Consider the following 20,338-nt stretch of genomic DNA (forward strand, 5'->3'; position numbering starts at 1 on the left):
AAATCTAATCTCTGGTCTCCTAAAGGTCAAGATTTGCTGTCTGGTAGCACGGCTCAAGAGTAAAGGCTCCCTAATGCTGTGCTAGGCGATTGCTTTGCACTCCAAACAATGTCAATTTTGTCCAAGTAGCTGCAGATGTGTCTAGCATTAAGTCAGAATGGTGTCAAGGGCCCTTCTTGAACACCGGCTGCTTCTCAGAGAGACTGGTCCTAAAGCCCTAGTCTATTACAGTCCATGCCCAAAAGGCAGACATTTAAGGCTTAAAGGAGGATGGAGAATAAAGCTGCATTAGATTTTTTAATGTTTCTGAGTCAGGAGACCCAGGGGAAGAAATCCTCTGGCGATCCAAATGTCCTTCCCTCTCCCCTCCCATCACCAACAGTCCTTTGGATTTCCCCATTAAGGTGCTGCCGCAATATCTACGAAGTCCTACCCCTGAGCTGCCTTCCTGATAAACCATTCATCACCGCTCTGGCCCGTTCTAGCTATGGAAAAGCTATAATAGACTAATGCACTCATTACATTAAGAAAGGTATATGTTACAGGAAGTAATGTGCCAAGGGGAGGCATGAGGTGGGGGTGAGGGAGGGAGACTGAACCAACCTCTGAACAGAGTACTCAGCGTAATGAAGTCTGCAGATGCATCAGCTCCTCCACCCCCAGCCTTATGAAGAAGACATGCGCCGCGCCCCCCCCCCAATAAAATACACTTGTTTAGTTTGAACCTTTTTTTTTTTTAAGCAGGAAACCATTACAACTGATTTGAAAGCATTCTTAAACTAGAAGATCTGGATGAAGGTATTTCGGTTTCTAAAACTGGTAGGGCTGAGTGTAAATCAAGTAATAATTCCCATATTTTAATGAGAAGAGAACTCTGGATTTCTACTCTGGGAAAAGTCTCCAGAGTGTTGAATGTTGGCTCACATTTCTAAAAGCATGGTATAGGCCACACAAAATTCAGCTGCCTACCCCGTCTAGCCCTTGGGATGCCATTTGCGATTTCTGCTTTAAACCCATTTACAGCTTAGCTTACATGGGTAGTTATCTGACTAATTAGAAGTTTAATGGAGAGATCGAGAATGGTGGAGAGGTAGCAGAAGATGTGCCTAAACTGGACCAGTTTGGGGGAAATCCAACCTGCGTGTCCATGTAGGCCTGCAGATTGAGCAAATCCCAGGATTTAACCTATGGGAGTGGGTTCAAAGATTTCTTATTCTAAAAGTGGGGATAGGGGCATAGCAAAAGAGGTCTAAAACTAGGAGATGTAGCTAAAGAGGTTAAAAAAGGTGAATTGTAAACCACTATATACAGAATGGATAAATAACAAGGTCCTACTGTATAGCACAGGTAATTATATTCAATATCCTGTGATAAACCATGATGGAAAAGAATCTAAAAAAGAATATATATATTCTTGTACATATAACGGAATCACTTTGCTGTACAACAGAAATTAACACAGCATTATAGATCAACTATACTTCAATTTAAAAAAAAGAAAGATGAATTGTGAGTGCAGATAGCCCAAGGTCTAAACCAGGCATGCCGCTATGCACTGAATGTGTGTCCCGCCCAAACTCATATGTAGAAGCCTGAATCCCCAATGTGATAGTATTGAAAGGTGGGGCCTTTGAGAGCTAACTGGGTAGGTTCGGATGAGGTCATGGGGGTGGAGCTGCCCATGGAATTGGTGACTTCTCTCTCTCTCCCTCCCCCACCCCCTCTCTCTCTACCATGTGACGATACAAGAAAGCAGCCATCTGTAAACCAGGAAGAGGGCCCTCGTGTTCTCACCCTGATCTCACATGTCCAGCCTCCAGAACTGTGAGAAATAAATGTTTCTTAGGCCACCCAGTCTATGATATTCTGTTATAGCTGCCTGAACTGACTAAGACAGATGCTAAGCAGGATTGACCACACCTGCCAACTCCAACTGGCCAGGGTACCAGGTTGCTGAGGGGTTTGCGAAGCTGGGAGGAAAGAGTGCTAAGGTAGTGGTGTCTCCAGTGCAGTGCCCTTGTTAACCCTGGTCTGAAAGAGCCTAAAATTAGAGGGATTACCAGACAGTTAGCTCTTCCTCGGGCAGGCAGGGGTTCCACTTTCACCACATAACCATGGCCCCTCAGAATGGCCCTGATTTGTTTTTTGTTTTGTTTTGTTTGTTTTTTTAATCGGGGTATAATTGCTTTACAATGTTGTGTTAGTTTCTGCTGTACAACGAAGTGAATCAGCTATATATATATATACACACATATATCCCCCCACTCTTGGATCTCCCTCACCACCCACCCCACCATCCCACCCATCTAGGTCATCACAGAGCACCGAGCTGAGCTCCCATACAGCAGATTCCCATTAGCTATCTATTTTACACATGGTAGTGTATATATGTCAATCCCAATCTCCCAGTTCATCCTGCCCCCGCCATGTCTGCACATCCATTCTCTGCATCTGCATCTCCAGAATGACCCTGATTTGTATCTTTCAGTCATGTTTATAGTGATTCCATAGAGTACATCAGAATTTGGGTTTACATCATGCATTTTGAAACAATGAAGAACATCCGGGCCCCTGGCTGCCATCGTGGATTGCAGTGTTGTTCGCCCCACTTCTGCACATGGCCCACCTGAGCTGAGGTGTTGGTGGCAGCCACTCCACAGTAGGAACTCCAGTCGGAAGAGCTGGGTGCGAGGCCTCTGCACGTGGCCCCCTGTGAGCAAGTGAAACCCAACTAAGCACAAAGGAAAAGAAAAAAGCCATCTCAGAGCTGTGACTATTTTCAAGGCTTCTGTTTTTCTTTGTGGAACACTGCCTTTGGGGCAAAACAAGGAAGAAGCAGGTGATTCTAAGGTCCAGCACAGAAGCAGAGCCACTGCAGGCTGCTTCTCCAACTCTGAAGGCACTCCAGCCGTGTGGCTGACAGGGTCTTGGTGCTCCGGCCTGCTGTCAGGCCTGAGCCTCTGAGGTGGGAGAGCTGAGTTCAGGACACTGGACCACCAGAGACCTCTTGACCCCATGTAATATCAATCGGTGAGAGCTCTCCCAGAGATCTTCATCTCAAATCTAATACCTAGCTCCACTCAATGACCAGCAAGCTCCAGTGCCGGACACCCCATGCCAAACAACTAGCAAGACAGGAACACAATCCCACTCATTAGCAGAGAGGCTGCCTAAAATCATACTACGTTCACAGACACACCAAAACACACCACCAGACGTAGACCTGCCCACCAGAAAGACAAGATCCAGCCTCATCCACCAGAACACAGGCACCAGTCCCCTCTACCAGGAAGCCTACACAAGCCAATGAACCAACCGTACCCACTGGGGGCAGACACCAAAAACAATGGGACCTACGAACTTGCAGCCTGCAAAAAGGAGACCCCAAGCACAGTAAGTTAAGCAAAATGAGAAGACAGAGAAATACGCAGCAGATGAAGGAGTAAGGCAAAAACCCACCAGACCAAACAAATGCAGAGGAAATAGGCAGTCTACCTAAAAAAGAATTCAGAGTAATGATTGTAAAGATGATCCAAAATCTTGGAAATAGAATGGAGAAAATACAAGAAACGTTTAACAAGGACATAGAAGAACTAAAGAACAAACAAGGACTTCCATGGTGGCAAAGTGGTTAAGAATCCGCCTGCCAATCCATGGGATACGGGTTCAAGCCCTGGTCTGGGAAGATCCTACATGCTGCAAAGCAACTAAGCCCGTGCACCACAACTACTGAGCCTGTACTCTAGAACTCGCGAGACACAACAACTTAGCCCACATGCCACAACTACTGAAGCCCACATGCCTAGAGCCCGTGCTCCGCAACAAGAGAAGCCACCACAATGAGAAGTACATGCGCCGCAACGAACAGTAGCCCCTGCTCGCTGCTACTAGAGAAAGCCCAGATGCAGACACTAAGACCCAAAGCAGCCAAGAATAAATAAATATATAACATAAAATAAATGCATTTATATAAAAAAGGAGCAAACAAACAATGATGAACAACAAAATAAATGGAATTAAAAATTCTCTAGAAGGGGCTTCCCTGGTGGCGCAGTGGTTGAGAGTCCACCCGCCGATGCAGGGGACACGGGTTCGTGCCCCGGTCCAGGAAGATCCCACATGCCGCGGAGCGGCTGGGCCCGTGAGCCATGGCTGCTGAGCCTGCACGTCCAGAGCCTGTGCTCTGCAACAGGAGAGGCCACAGCAGTGAGAGGCCCGCGTACCGCAAAAAAAAAAAAAAAAAAAAAAAATTCTCTAGAAGGAATCAATAGCACTAACAGAGGCAGAAGAACGGATTAGTGACCTGGAAGGTAAAATAGTGGAAATAACTACTGCAGAGCAGAATAAACAAAAAAGAATGAAAAGAATTGAGGACAGTCTCAGAGACCTTTGGGACAACATTAAACACACCAGCATTCGAATGACAGGGGTCTCAGAAGAGGAAGAGAAAAAGAAAGGGACTGAGAAAATATCTGAAGAGATTATAGTTGAAAACTTCCCTAATAAGGGAAAGGAAATAGTCAATCAAGTCCAGGAAGTGCAGAGAGTCCCACCAGGATAAATCCAAGGAGAAACACGAAAAGACACACATTAATCAAACTATCAAAAATTATATACAAAGAAAAAATATTAAAAGCAACAAGGGAAGAGCAACAAATGACATACAAGGGAATCGCCATAAGGTTAACAGCTGATCTTTCAGCAGAAACTCTGCAAGCCAGAAGGGAGTGGCAGGACATATTTAAAGTGATGCAAGGGGAAAATCTACAACCAAGATTACTCTACACACCAAGGATCTCATTCAGATTCGACAGAGACATTAAAAACTTTACAGACAAGCAAAAGCTAAGAGAATTCAGCACCACCAAACCAGCTTTACAACAAATGCTAAAGGAACTTCTCTAGGCAAGAAACACAAGAGAAGGAAAGGACCTACAATAACAAACCCAAAACAATTAAGAAAACGGTAATAGGCACATACATATCGATAATTACCTTAAATGTAAATGGATTAAATGCTCCAACCAAAAGACATAGACTGGCTGAATGGATACAAAAACAAGACCCATATATATGCTGTCTACAAGAGACCCACTTCAGACCTAGGGACACATACAGACTGAAAGTAAGGGTATGGAAAAAGATATTACATGCAAATGGAAATCAAAAGAAGGCTGGAGAAGTAATTCCCATGTCAGACAAAATAGACTTTAAAATAAAGACTGTTACAAGAGACAAAAAAGGACACTACATAATGATCAAGGGATCAATCCAAGAAGGAGATATAACAATTTAAAATATTTATGCACCCAACATAGGAGTACCTCAGTACATAAGGTAAATGCTAACAGCCAAAAAAGGGGAAATTGACAGTAACACAATAATAGTAGGGGACTTTAACACCCCACTTTCACCAATGGACAGATCAACTAAAATGAAATAAATAAGGAAACACAAGCTTTAAATGGTACATTAAACAAGATGGACCTAATTGATATTTATAGGACATTCCATCCAAAAACAAGAATACACTTTCTTCTCAAGTGTTCATGGAACATTCTCCAGGATAGATCATATCTTGGGTCAAACCTTGGTAATTTTAAGAAAACTGAAATCATACCAGGTGTCTTTTCTGACCAAAACACTATGAGACTAGATATCAATTATAGGAAAAAAACTGTAAAAAATACGAACACATGGAGGCTAAACTATACTCTATTAAATAACCAAGAGATCACTGAATAAATCAAAAAGGAAATCAAAAAATACCTAGAAACAAATGACAATGAAAACATGATGACCCAAAACCTATGGGATGCACCAAAAGCAGTTCTAAGAGGGAAGTTTATGGCAATACAATCCTACCTCAAGAAACAAGAAAAATCTCAAATAAACAGCCTAAACTTACACCTAAAGCAATTAGAGAAAGAAGAACCAAAAAATCCCAAAGTTAGCAGAAGGAAAGAAATTATAAAGATCAGATCAGAAATAAATGAAATAATATACACTGTTAAAAAACTACCAACCATGAAAAGTCTATTTTCCTAATATCTCTACAGAGATATTCCCTGTTTTTGAATTGTGTAAAGTATCTTTTCTCTTGAGCTTACCATCTCGTAATAGAGATTAGGCACATTCAGTTGGCCTATTTTATCATTTACAGAATATATATTTTTATTTTCGTTTGCTGTTTCCCCATTACATGAGCCCTGCTGTGAATGTGCTTACAATCTTTGGAGTTTATGGTCTGATCAGATGGATTAATCATATTAACTTAGGCTCCAAGAGAGCAATTTTATTGTTGCTAATAAATATTCTGAGTTCTAAAATAAAAAATAAAAAAAATAAATGAAAAATAAATGAAGGAAATGGTAGCAAAGATCAATAAAACTAAAAGCTGATTTTTTGAGAAGATAAACAAAATTTATAAACCATTAGCCAGACTCATCAAGAAAAAAAGGGAGAAGACTCAAATCAATAGAATTAGAAATGAAAAAGGAGAAGTAACAACTGACACTGCTGAAATACAAAAGATCATGAGAGATTACTACAAGCAACTCTATGCCAATAAAATGGACAACCTGGAAGAAATGGACAATTTCTTAGAAAAGCACAACCTTCTGAAACTGAACCAGGAAGAAACAGAAAATATAAACAGACCAATCACAATTGGTCTGAAATTGAAACTGATTAAAAATCTTCTAACAAACAAAAGCCCAGGACCAGATGGCTTCACAGGAGAATTCTTTCAAACATTTAGAGAAGAGCTAACACCTATCCTTCTCAAACTCTTCCAAAATATAACAGAGGGAGGAATACTCCCAAACTCATTGTACGAGGCCACCATCACCCTGATACAAAAACCAAAGATGTTACAAAAAAAGAAAACTACAGGCTAATATCACTGATAAACATAGATGCAAAAATCCTCAACAAAATACTAGCAAACAGACTCCAGTAGCACATTGAAAGGATCATACACCATGATCAAGTGGGGTTTATCCCAGGAATGCAAGGATTCTTCAATATACACAAATCAATCAATGTGATACACCATATTAACAAATTGAAGGAGAAAGACCATACGATCATCTCAAAAGATGCAGAAAAAGCTTTCAACAAAATTGAACACCATTTATGATAAAATCTCTCCAGATAGTAGGCATAGAGGGAACATACCTCAACATATTAAAGGCCATATATGACAAACCCATAGCAAACGTTGTTCTCACTGGTGAAAAACTGAAATCATTGCCAATAAGATCAGGAAGAAGACAAGGTTGCCCAATCTCACCACTCTTATTCAACATAGTTTTGGAAGTTTTTGCCACAGCAATCAGAGAAGAAAAAGAAATAAAAGGAATCCAAATCAGAAAAGAAGAAGTAAAGCTGTCACTGTTTGCAGATGAAATGATACTATATGTAGAGAATCCTAAAGATGCTACCAGAAAACAACTAGAGCTAATCAATGAATTTGGTAAAGTAGCGGGATACAAAATTAATGCACAGAAATCTCTTGCATTCCTCTACACTAATGGTGAAAAATCTAAAAGAGAAATTAAGGAAACATTCCCATTTACCATTGCAACAAAAAGAATAAAACACCTAGGAATAAACCTACCTAAGGAGACCAAAGACTTGTATGCAGAAAACTATAAGACACTGATGAAAGAAATTAAAGATGATACCAACAGATGGAGAGATATACCATGTTCTTGGATTGGAAGAATCAACACTGTGAAAATGACTATACTACCCAAAGAAATCTACAGGTTCAGTGCAATCCCTGTCAAAACTACCAATGGCATTTTTCACAGAACTAGAACAAAAAATTTCACAATTTGTATGGAAACACAAACGACCCTGAATAGCCAAAGCAATCTTGAGAAAGAAAAAAGGAACTGGAGGAATCAGGCTCCCTGACTTTAGACTATACTACAAAGCTACAGTAGTCAAGAGAGTATGGTACTGGCTCAAAAACAGAAATATAGATCAATGGAACAGGATAGAAAGCCCAGAGATAAATGCACGCCTTATCTTTGATAAAGGAGGCAAGAATATACAATGGAGAAAAGACAGCCTCTCAATAAGTGGTGCTGGGAAAACTGGACAGCTACATGTAAAAGGTGAAATTAGAACACTCCCTAACACCATACACAAAAAAAAACCTCAAAATGGATTAAAGACCTAAATGTAAGGGCAGACACTATAAAACTCTTAGAGGAAAACATAGGCAGAACACTCTATGACATAAATCACAGCAGGATCCTTTTTGACCCACCTCCTAGAGAAATGGACATAAAAACAAAAATAAACAATTGGGACCTAATGAAACTTAAAAGCTTCTGCATAGCAAAGGAAACCATAAACAAGATGAAAAGACCACCCTCAGAATGGGAGAAAATATTTGCAAATGAAGCAATGGACAAAGGATTAATCTCCAAAATATATAAGTAGCTCATGCAGCTCAATATCAAAAAAACAAACAACCCAATCCAAAAATGGGCAGAAGACCTAAATAGACATTTCTCCAAAGAAGATATACAGATTGCCAACAAACACTTGAAAGGGTGCTCAACATCCCTAATCATTAGAGAAATGCAAATCAAAACTACAATGAGGTATCACCTCACACCAGTCAGAATGGCTATTATCAAAAAATCTACGAACAATAAATGCTGGAGAGGGTGTGGAGAAAAGGGAACCCTCTTGCACTGTTGTTAGGAATGTAAATTGATACAGCCACTATGGAGAACAGTATGGAGGTTCCTTAGAAAAATAAAAATAGAATTACCATATGACCCAGCAATCCCACTACTGGGCATATACCCTGAGAAAACCATAATTCAAAAAGAATCATGTACCAAAATGTTCACTGCAGCACTATTTAGAATAGCCAGGACATGGAAGCAACCTAAGTGTCCATAGACAGATGAATGGATAAATAAGATGGGGCACATATATACAATGGAATATTACTCAGCCATAAAGAGAAAGGAAATTGAGTTATTTGTAGTGAGGTAGATGGACCTAGAGGCTCTCATAGAGAGTAAAGTAAGTCAGAAAGAGAAAAACGAATACCGTATGCTAACACGTGTATATGGAATCTCAAAAAAAAAAAAAAGGTTCTGAAGGACCTAGGGGCAGGACAGTAATAAAGATGCAGATATAGAGAATGGACTTGAGGACACGGGGCTGGAGGGGGAAGGGTAAGCTGAGACGAAGTGAGAGAGTGGCATGGACATATATACACTACCAAATGTAAAATAGATAGCTAGTGGGAAGCAGCCACATAGCACAGGGAGATCAGCTCGTACCACCTAGAGGGGTGGGACATGGAGGGTGGGATGGAGACGCAAGAGGGAGGGGATATGGGGATATATGTACACGCATGGCTGATTCACTTTGTTTTACAGCAACTAACACAACAATGTAAAGCAATTATACTCCAATAAAGATGTTTAAAAAAAATCCCACATGTTGCAAAGAACAGTTTAAAATATAGTCTAAAGTGAATGACTCAAATTCTGTAATTATAAAGAAAAATACTGAGCGATAACATGTATAAGGATATATCGGCATCTCACTTGGCCCTTAATATTTAAGTATTAGAATTTTGTGAGTCTTTTTTCCACTCTTTGGAAATCCACTGAAGTGGATGCAGTAGGGCGCTACTCACATTCGCCTTCAGCACTAGCAGCTCACTTTGCCAGCTGCTGGGAGAGTTGGATACTGATGGCTTGCAGCTGAGTCCTCTCCAGGACCTGTCTGCAGCCACAGAGCTGCTCCTGGGTGCAGGCTCCATCAGTGGCTGCTCAGAGGAGGATACGAAGCCCAGACCTCTCTTGCCTCACCTAGAACAACTCTGAAGGGCCATCCGAGTTCCAAAACTCCCATAAGATCACCTGAAGCCTCTGTTTCAACTACGCTGCAACTCAATTCTCTTTTGCCCAATCCTTCTTCCTTCACTCTCCACTTGGCACATAAATCTCAGAATCTATTTCCTGGAAAACTGACATACAACACAGACCTAGTTGCAATACAGGAGAATAATAGAATATCAAAGGTGCTGTATGGCAGGCTAATTTTAAATGGCTTTCATACTGAAGGAATAAAATTGCAACTTTAGGGAAGCAAGGAAGATGTTATGTAAATATTAATGAAAAACATTTCCATTTGTCCAGAATATTCAGCTTTACCTATGTTTAGGGAATACGTGCTCAATTTATTTAGGATGCCTCTCTGTTCATTTGAGGGTCTCTCCCCACTCCAGTGATGAGATTTGAAGAGCAGGTGCCAATTGCTGTGTCCAAATCCCAAGGCAGGAGTAGGCAAATGACTCTGGCCTGGCCAGTCCTGGTTCCCCATGTCCTGTCTATAGTGATTAATCCAAGAGAAGCACATGTGACCAAGGCAGAGCCAATCAGAGTCCTTCCATGGGATTGAACAGTACATACCAAGAAAGATAGGCTATGTCTTTCCTCTTATATCATAAGCTGTGATAATGTAAGCCTGGAGCTGCTAGCGGCCAGGTACCTCACTGCCCATCTACAGTAGACGAGAATAAGGCCAACACAGAGAGAGAAGTAGAAACAAGAGATGACAAGGTAAAGAGACAGAAGACCACGCTGCACATGCCCTTGGATCCAACTGTTAGTCAGAACTAACCTTGGACAAACCAGCTACGTGAGCCCCAAATATTCCCCTGCAGTTTGCTTAAGCTCTGTTCAGTTGGGATGTCCATCCCTTGCAGCTGAAAGAATCCTGACGAGTTCACTGTATCAATCATCCAGTCAGAGACAGAGTAAAGCAAAACCAAATAACCACCCTAAGACATAACAGCAAAGCAGAGGTCCCTAGCATCAGAGCCCAGGAGCTCTACCAAATCCCAGCAGAGTAATGCAGCTGTGAAACAGAGAGGATGCATTCTGGGGAAGCTCTTTGTTAAAAGCTCCAACCTAGAAGCAGAATTAATATAGGCAGAATATAGACTAGAACATAGGCAGAAATGAAACGGTGTTTGTGGTGTAAAAAAAAAAAATCACTGATGACCCCCCAAAATAAAAACAAACAGGACAATAAAACTCGTACCTGGTATTCTTAGAGGAAAGGAAACTGTTGAGTTGAGGTCAGGGGAGATGGAGCTCGGGCTGAGAAGGCTGATGGCAGTGGAGAAAGTTCAGGTCCAGGTGGGCAGTCTGGAGGAAGGGGCTGTCAGACTCATGTTCGTGCAGGGCCTTCCATGTCAAGAAAGAAGCGGGTGGTAAAGGAGAGGCTGGTGGTTTACCCACGTCCCGCAATTCATAAGCAGAGGCAGATTGGCTGTGAAGCTGACAGAAATTAGACTTCAGTGTTCCTCCCTTGCAAAGGCCCTTCTAAGATCCTGTGAGGGGCTCTTGAAATTTGTTTACTGGGTCATATGTGTTTGTAAAATTTCCAGAAGTAAGATACCGTAGCCAGAGTGGGTTAACAAGTGCTTTAAGACACTGTCTCTTTCTAACCTGATTTCCCCTCTTTCTTACTGATCCTCACGACATGTGGTATTAAGAGGTCATGAGCATCTTGGGGATCCAGCTAAGGGGGTGTTGAACTGGGGATCCATTTCGATTGGGTTTGGTGGATTATAGTTATGAAGTTCAAGGTCTCTTCCATGTACAGTTATACCAGTATCGCTTACAGTCCTGCTGTGGGAAATGTCCTCCAGGAATACACCTACACACCATGCTGGCTTATAAAGGTGCAGGGCAAGAGGTGCTAGAGCCACGTCAACGTGTCCTCTGCCACCCAACACCAGACATATGCGGGGAAGCGGGGAGAAGTGCATTCTGAAATGTAGAGAGCCAGAATGCAGTTCCATGGAACATTCTTCCAATCATCAGGTGTGGAAACTTCTAAGAACAGGATCTAGTGCTCATCACCACCTCGTCAGAACAGCGGTTGCATTTCCTGTCAACGATAAACTCAGTAATTCAGGGGACACAATCACGGTATATTTTCTAAAATTTTGTTACCTGGATTCATAGCCAGTTGACTAGACCTTGTGCTTATTCAAGGGACTCGTTCCTTCCACATCTTTCTACCTGCTTGCTGAAATCTACCTGGTGCCTGGGGATTCCTTTAACAGGAGTAAGAGAATCCTATTTTTCTACCATACAGCTTAAAACGCAAATATTTGATTTGATTAAATCTTCAGTGTAAACTGGTTCCATTTTTCACTGTTTGTAAGATGTGGGATGGGGAGCTGGTTGGGGCGGGGCATGGACCAAAGGATCAGAGCGGGGGAAGGGAAGAGCGAAGAGGAAGCAGGAAGGAGGAAGGAGGGTGAGGACCCTTCCCACCTAGGGGAGATGGAAGGACACAGAAATGAAACAGGGAAGAGGGAACAACTTTACAGACTAGCAACTTCTGTTCCCCTTACCTTCAGCATGGCGGTGCCAAACAGGAGCTGTGTGTTGAGGGATGCTGGCATGCGGCTGCCAGCGCGGGTAGCCGGCTGCACGATTTATGAAGGGTTTTTTAGCACAGCCCCACATCCTGCAAAGAAGGTTCGTTCCCCGGGGATTCGTTACTCAAGGAGCACTGTGCAAACACCACTTCCTGGGGCATGTTAATAGTGTCTGTAAGCAGGAGAGAGAGAGCGCGAGAGGGAATCATTGTTTTAGCGGAGAGAGAAATTAGCTCACAGCTGCAAAAGAAAACTCGCCTCTGTGTAGAACAGACCCCTTTGCTAACAACTGAACAATAAGCCACTTTCTTATGAAGGACTTTTGATATCTGCAAAGTAGATTCTGCTAACTAAAAAGTAAGTACTTTCTTCGAGCGTCTAGGCTTCTTGTGGTCAGCGTTTCCTTGGAAAGATGGAGTACTAGGCGGTGCTACCTAATTCCAGCCGAGAGCTGGACTTCGCCTGTTTATTTACATGAGTTGTTTGTGAATGTGAGCTGGTATACGTGAAGGAGAAAGATGGGACTTTTAGGGCAGTGGTGTGCCACCCGTCCCCACTCCCCGGGACTGGCTTTCAGCCCTACGAGGGAGAGGTGGGGCCGGACATGGAGGGAGCTGCTTCCAGGAAAGTTGGTTTGAGGCTCCAAGTCTCTGCGGGGGCCTGGGAGACAAAGAACAGCACAGAGCTGGGAGAGGAGAAATCTCCTGGGCTTGGGAGCATCGCGAAGTAATGCCCTGGCCCAGATGTTGGTGACCTCCTGTGCACACAGGGAGCTGCGCTGGTGGCATATTGATGAGGGAGAGTCAGAGGAGTGGAGTAGGACAGAAGCAGACAACAGAATCACGAGCTGGAGGCCAAGCCAGCCTAGGAATCTCTTTGGCTTCATCCTCCTTGACCAACACACCCTAACTCGATCTCACCATTCCTAAGACTGGGAAAACTGAGATCTCCAAGGAAAAGGAGGGAAGAGGTGGTGTTTCTCCCACACCTAAAACTAACCACCTGTAGTCCACTCCGAGGACAGGAGACACTCCTGCATAAGGGCAGCCCACGGTCACCTCATCACACCAGTCTCAAGGCAGGGGACAATCCAGTATGAGACAGTGGGGCCAGGGCTCTCAGAGCCTAAATACAGAGATACCAAAGAGGTGCATTTTAAGAGGGGACTCTTCTCTAGGAGACCATACTGAGAAGCCAATCCCAGCACCTTTGACTTAACCCCCGACCCTGGCAGGGAGATGAGTTTCCTGAGCCCTTGCTTCCCAGATGCTAATCTTAGAACTCATTCTCCAGGACTGAGATTTCCAGCGGGCCTGTGGAATCAGACAGACCCTCCCACCCCCTGAAAAGTAACCCTGGGATTGAGCAGAGGACAAACCTCTCCCTTCTGTCCCCCAATATCCTTCCCCTTGTAACACTGTTGTATCCATCAGGACTCTTATTGCCACGAACAGCAGAAACTCATTGAAACTGACTTCAGCCACAAAAATTTGCAAGGTGGGGTAGCAAGGTGGAGATGTGCTCATATCATTGAGATGTCCAGAGTCTCATTCATCTTTAGGCTTGGCTAAATCCAGGGGCTCAATGATCTCATCAGGACAATGTTTCTAGCTCTTGATGCCTCTCTTCTGTTGGGCTCAAATGGTGGCAAAAATGACCCCAGCAGTTCTACATTTTTATGGGCCTGAGAGTCTGAAATTTCAGAAAGAGAGAGACTCTCTTTCCCTAAATGTAGGGAAGGAAAAGTAGCAAAGCAGTTTCTTAATGGTCAAGCTTGGGCCATGTGGTCAGTTTTGAAACAATCACCATATCCAAGAGGATGGGACTGCCCAGTTGGAAACGGGAATGGGACCAGCTCCACTTCAACACATGGACTGAAAGTGGGGGGTGATTCCCCAATGGAAAACTGGGAAGTGCTCTCAAAACACGAGGGAAGAAAAGCTGGACAAGCAAAAACAGATATGCGCTATAATTATTACTCACGTAAGATCTAGTTTAAATGATCAGAAAGGTCAGGCTTGAAGGGGACAGGAGTTACCAAAAATACTCACAATGGACACATGAAAGAGAGGGGGGCATTCCATAGCTATTTTGTGGCAGCAGAAAGAATTAAATTACGGGCCAGCTGCGTTCACTCAAGTCTCAGGTCTTATATGGCTTCCACGAGCAAACAAAGCCACCTTCTTTTTCAGCCCTGCCCCTCTCCTCACTGGCTCTCTGCATGAGTCATGGGCTGTCTATTCTGATCATGACAATCAGGGCGTCTTCCATGCTTATCGTCATCTTCTGGCTAGGACTGCCCTGTCCTCAGCTCCCTGAACAGAGGCAATGCTGGACTCTTCCTTGCCCCGTGGTAGCCACTGACTGGAGAAGAGATGGGCGCATGATACAAGCGTGTTTCATCTGTGGGCACCCCCGTGAGATGCTGTGGAGGCAACAGCAATCAACAAAACCAATCAGACTGGGACGCTGGGAAAGTACCTAGTGGCAGCCTCTGATCTTGGTGGCTTTCTGCTGCCAGTACTACTTGTAGTCCACATGACTCCTCACATTAACCACCACACTATTTTTCTTAAGAGGGTCTTAGGAAGTTTCGCCACTTCAATTTAAACCTCTCTGCCAGAGGAACAACTCACTAAACCCTAGGAGCAGCAGCTCTCGTTGTCCCAAATCCTCTCTGTGACAGGCTAAGTCACAAAGCAGCTCAGAGGGGGACACCACGACAGCTGAATTCTCAACATTGTTTTCAGGAAACTTGGATGCTCAGGGTGGCAGACAACACAGTGCACACACAGCGGGGGTTCTGTGCTATCAAAGGCATCTGTCCACAGAGCAAACTCTCTCCAGGTTGGGAGAATGAACGTTCAAGAGGGTGGAAGGGAAAGGAGGTCAGGACACCCAGCAGTGCACAGTCCTTACTCCAAGAGAGTGGCTCGTTAAAAACACCACAGACAAAGCAAGATGGAAAGGTGCTTCGGGCTGCCTACCTTTGCCCTGGAACATAGGAACGCTTCAGTAAAAAAAAAAAAAAAAAAAAAAAAAAAGGAATAAAAAATGACAAAAGCTATGGATAAGAACCAGTATAACAAATGAGAGAAAAAGCTATTGCTTCCAGCCGTATAATATATGAATTTTCTCTACTTGTCAGCTCCTCGAAAATGGAATCCTGAGTCCTTTCAGCCAACATCAAGCCTTTCCTGCCTAGTTAACAATAATAGAGGGAGGCAGGGAAGACGTGAGGGTAGCATTTGATAAGTGCTGGAGGAACACTGCTTTAGAAAAGCACATTAACCCTTTTTGCCTGTTCCAGCTCCTGCGGGGGGAGATGGAACAGGTGGGCTTAATTGGCTCTGAACAAAGCCCTTGAAATCCCGGGAGAGCTATGCAACCAGATGTCGCCCTCTGGCACTAAGTGTTAAAGAGGAGTCTTTGTAAGGAGCCCAGCGGAGGGTGGACGGCAGATTTGTTTGAATGAAACTAAGCTTCCACCTTCACTTTAAGACATTTTAGGGTACCCCTCCCCAGAAAAAAGACAACAAGATACTTACAGTAAAAGTTTACAATTCCCGTTCTAAGTGTACCACATAAGGGGTGACATGAAGTTAAAGGGCATCTTGTCAAAACGGCAATACCCATCACAATTGCACCCACCCCTCCATCCGCCATCACGTTCTCTCTCACACTCCCTGATCTTCAAGGCTAGTTCACGTTTCTTTATGGTATCGTGGAAAGACCACTTGGCCAGGAGACAGAAGTCCAAGGCTTGAGTTCTGTTTTCATCGTATGCCATGTGTGTGATCCTGGGCACATCACTTATTTACAGTGAACCTTTGCCTCCTTCACCACCAAGTGGTTCTACTTTATGTCACATCTGCCTCACAGGATTACCAGAAGGACCAAATGTATTCATCTGCCTGACATTTGCCAGACATCTGCTTTATACCGGAAGGTACAAAGGAATATGAAGGAATACATATTTGAACTAGACTCAGTTCCGACCTTGGGAAACTCACTGGACAGCCAGTGTACAGGACTGCGCTCTGTAAACAGAAGAGCACTTTGCAAAGGGAAACCATTTCTGTGTCCTGTTATACAACCTGTTACTGTCCTCTAGATATATCCTAGATTTCACCAAGCCCTTGTTCTCCTAGATAGCTTTAGTCTACTTCCTCTTGGTCCCAGCTTACTTACTTCTAAAGTTGTGGCTTCTGAATGAGCTTCCCTTGCAAGGAGAGGAGTTCCCAGTTTTTCTTCCAGGTTAATTTTTATTGAACGTGACCTCTAGAAGGGGTAGCTCCTCTCCTGTGAGACTCTACTCTTGGGTCCAGGATAGATTCTCAAACCAAGATGAGCCAATATGCAGACGTAGCCTCTGTCCAGGAATTCAGAATTGGCACACTGGAAGAGGGACAGAAAGAAGCAGCCCCGTGCAGGGGTGGCACGTGAATAACGAACTCCAAAAACGAGATCCATCCGTTCAACAAGTGTGTCCCCAGAGCTGTACCGGTCACTGTCTGGGAGATCTCCCTGCACTGTCTGTTTTATTTACTTTAGTAGGAGTGGGGTTTTGTTCCTTATGAACAAATGATCTGTCTGACATCCTGTCCCAGATAAGCATGGCCCTAGGACACCAGCCCTAGGCTGGCCTTCAACAGATGTCTGGGTTTAGCCTAGCAACGAACCATATGTCTGTGTGCTGCAGCACACGAGGCTGTAGCCATGTTTTTAAATGGAAAACACAAAAAAGAATAAGCTATTGAAGAGCTAACCCACTATAAACAGAGTTATCCAGTGGAAAGAAGCAGCTGAAAAAGTGTCAACAACATTATCATCTGTGAAAAACATTTAACCCCAGTCAACATTTTAAAAAGATACAGAAGGCCATCAGACTGGCCTTCTGCCTCAGTTAACCTCATTACCTGTCACTCTGCCAGTATCACCAAAGTTGAGCGCTGACCTTCGGCAGGAGCTTTGAGGTTCCAATGGGCCCGTGCTGGGCACTGAGGATACAGGAGAAAATCTGTTCTCACAAGAGCTCTCTGTAAAGTGGAAGAAACCTACGTTGAATTAATAATCACAACGCTGTGACAAACGCAGCTTTAAAAACGTGTTCAAGTGTCCTGAAGGCATCCGGGCCGTGCTTCTGGGGCCGCCCAGAGCCAGCAAGGGTGCCCAGGCACCCAAGTTGACCGAAAACTTCTGTGTCTGCCATTTGGCTATGGGGGACATGCTGAGGGCCATGGTGGCTTCTGGCTCAGAGCTGGGAAAAAAGCTGAAGGCAACTACGGATGCTGGGAAACTGGTGAGCGATGAAATGGCCGTGGAGCTCATTGAGAAGAATTTGGAGACGCCTCCACGCAAAAGTGGTTTCCTTCTAGATGGCTTCCCTCGGACTGTGAGGCAGGCAGAAATGCTTGATGACCTCATGGAGAAGAGGAAAGAGAAGCTTGATTCTGTGACTGAATCCAGCATCCCAGACTCTCTGCTGATGCGGAGAATCACAGGAAGACTGATTCACCCCGAGAGTGGCCGTGCCTACCACGAGGAGTTCAACCCCCCAAAGGAGCCCATGAAAGACGGTATCACCGGGGAACCCTTGGCCCACCAATCAGATGACAATGAGAAGGCCTTGAAAATCCGCCTGGAGACCTGTCACACCGAGGCTGCCCCGCTGGTGGAGTACGACAGTAAACGGGGGATCCACTCTACCATCGACGCATCCCAGACCCCTGACGTTGTGTCTGCAAGCATCCCAGCAGCCTTCTCCAAAGCCACGTCCTAGTAACAGAAGGCCAGGCGACACTGCACCACTGCTCATCACCCTGCGGCGTGATCCCTGCTCTTAGGTGCTGGGCAGAGGGGAGGGGTGGTCAGGGTAAGGATGGAGAGGGAGGGTTCGTGAGGGCTCAAGAGGAGAATGGGAAGAGCAGCAGTGTCGTAGTGAAGCGATTTCTTTTCCATGGAGTAGGAGTCCTAAAAAGTATAAGCAAAGGGAAAAATTGATTTTTTAAAAGACTGATTGGAAGGTATAAATAGAAACAGGGAGATGCAGTATTATTTCTAAGGAATCACGTTGTCATTTACTCCAGACTGGTGACGATATTTTTTAAAGCCAGTGCCCTAAGACCTCAGCTTTTATCAGAACCTCATGTCAGCCCAGGAATGCCGGAAATCACACTGTTGTCCTGTCTGTCCTGTAGCTTGGAACAGGGCAGGAGGTGACTACTAACCCTGGTTCCCCAGACCGTGAGATCAAAGTCAGCTCCCCATTTGAAAGAGATATAGAGTGTGTTCATGGGGGTAGGGGCTCAGTACATCAGGTTTACTGGAGTCATGGGGCAGGTGGGGCAGGCCGGTCTCACTCCCTTCCCAACTTACCACTGATGTACCGGCCCACCGGCTCTCGTGGGTAAGCTCTCGACAGCCACCCAGCATATGCCACAGTCCTACACTCTTGCCTTCCTCCATCCATGTCGTGTGGAAAGACCCTTTTGAATAAATGTGCAAGTGTCCTAAGCGACCTTATCCAAAGATTGTCCTTTCCATCCTCAAATCCTGTGACTGGGATCACTCAACAGCACTGTGATGTATTATTTTCAGTGAGGTGCCTTTCTTAACTGTCCAAATGCTGCCTTTGTTTGGCCCCTAAATCAATAAAGTGCGTTAAATGTTTGTAAAAACTAAAAATAAAAAATAAAAATGTGTTCAAGACAGAGAGCTAACACAGAGACAGGAGTGACCAACAACATCAGGGAGGAGGATAGGAAAGGCTTTCTAGAAAAAGCTGGCTTTTGAAAACTGAATAGGAGTTTGCCTGGCAAATAGGGTGAAGTTAGAGGGGGGAGAAAGAAGAACATTTGAGGAAGAGAGAATAGCATGTCCCAGGACCACAATCCTTCAGCCTCTGCCCCTGACCCTCAGGAACACCCACCACCCAGGCTACTCTGTCCGCTATGCTCTGCTTGCCAAGATGGGTGCCCTGGACAGCACCGGAACCGGCCACAGCTTCCACTGCTGCAGACTCAGCGTTTCACATCCTTGGCGAGGCTTGCAGTGGCCAGCAGCCCCCGTTCCCACACGCCTTTCTCCAGGTCTTTCCTGTGGTCTCCATCTATTCCTCCTCTCTCGGTCCTTTGATTGAGATCCCAGTGTGTTCTGCTTCCAGATTCACCAGAGCTAGGACCCTGGGGATGCAGTGAATGCTTCTTGCATGGGGGTGGGGCCCGGAAGTAAACTAGGCCCTGGAGGAGAAGACTTCCATGAGTGGCAGAGAGGAAAACCTTCAAGGTGGGGGGGTGAGCAAGTGGTGTATTCCTCACAGAGCAGGATGAGGGGAAACCTAAGAGAGAGAGATTTACATTGGAAAAGACACTATTTCAAACAGAAATGTCCCGGGCAACCCATTACACGAAGGCACTGAGGGCACGGTGGATCCAAACAGTCCTGAGAGTGAGACCTTGTGCCACCATGGGTCAGAGCTGAGCAACATTCGAAAGCTCCAATTTGTCCTAAGTGAACCAATGTGCAGAACTAATGAGGTCATCAATTTTTCTTCCAGTTAATGAACTTGTCAGGAGGGGTGTGATGCGGGAAGATGATGAGATGAGCAACCAAACCTGATTAAATAGTTTCATCTTCATCAAAGAATCAGACACAGAGCTGAAGCCCCATTATTCACTAGAAGGGGATAATTACACAGAGGGGGCTGCCATCAGACCCACCCCTCCCCTCACCCAAGGGGCTCCATTCCCTTGGGTACAGGGAGTGTGTCAGACCTGGGAATGGGCACTCATTTAATTCAACAACTATTTATGGGCAGTTTGCTCCATGTCAGGTGTGGACCAAGAACAAAGGATGGAGACGAATAAGATCTTGTCCTTGCCTTTAAGAAGT

General features: G+C 44.5%; 1 protein-coding gene and 1 pseudogene across 1 annotated transcript in view; one reads left to right on the forward strand and one right to left on the reverse strand.

Moving 5' to 3' along the window:
* The window catches only part of BNIP2 (BCL2 interacting protein 2), a 228,493-nt gene extending 211,626 nt beyond the window's left edge, over positions 1 to 16,867 (reverse strand). Inside the window, exons 1-3 of the mRNA XM_067748663.1 lie at positions 16,637 to 16,867; positions 12,419 to 12,617; positions 11,092 to 11,330 (exon numbers count right to left, since the gene is read on the reverse strand). The gene's annotated coding sequence lies outside the window, so the exon portion shown is untranslated. The remainder of the gene's footprint in view (positions 1 to 11,091; positions 11,331 to 12,418; positions 12,618 to 16,636) is intronic.
* Positions 16,868 to 17,565: 698 nt separating this feature from the next.
* On the forward strand, positions 17,566 to 19,098 carry LOC137230118 (adenylate kinase 2, mitochondrial pseudogene; annotated as a pseudogene).
* The last annotated feature ends 1,240 nt before the right edge of the window (positions 19,099 to 20,338 follow it).

The sequence above is a fragment of the Pseudorca crassidens genome, chromosome 1, assembly GCF_039906515.1.
Source record: "Pseudorca crassidens isolate mPseCra1 chromosome 1, mPseCra1.hap1, whole genome shotgun sequence".
NCBI lineage: Eukaryota > Metazoa > Chordata > Mammalia > Artiodactyla > Delphinidae > Pseudorca > Pseudorca crassidens.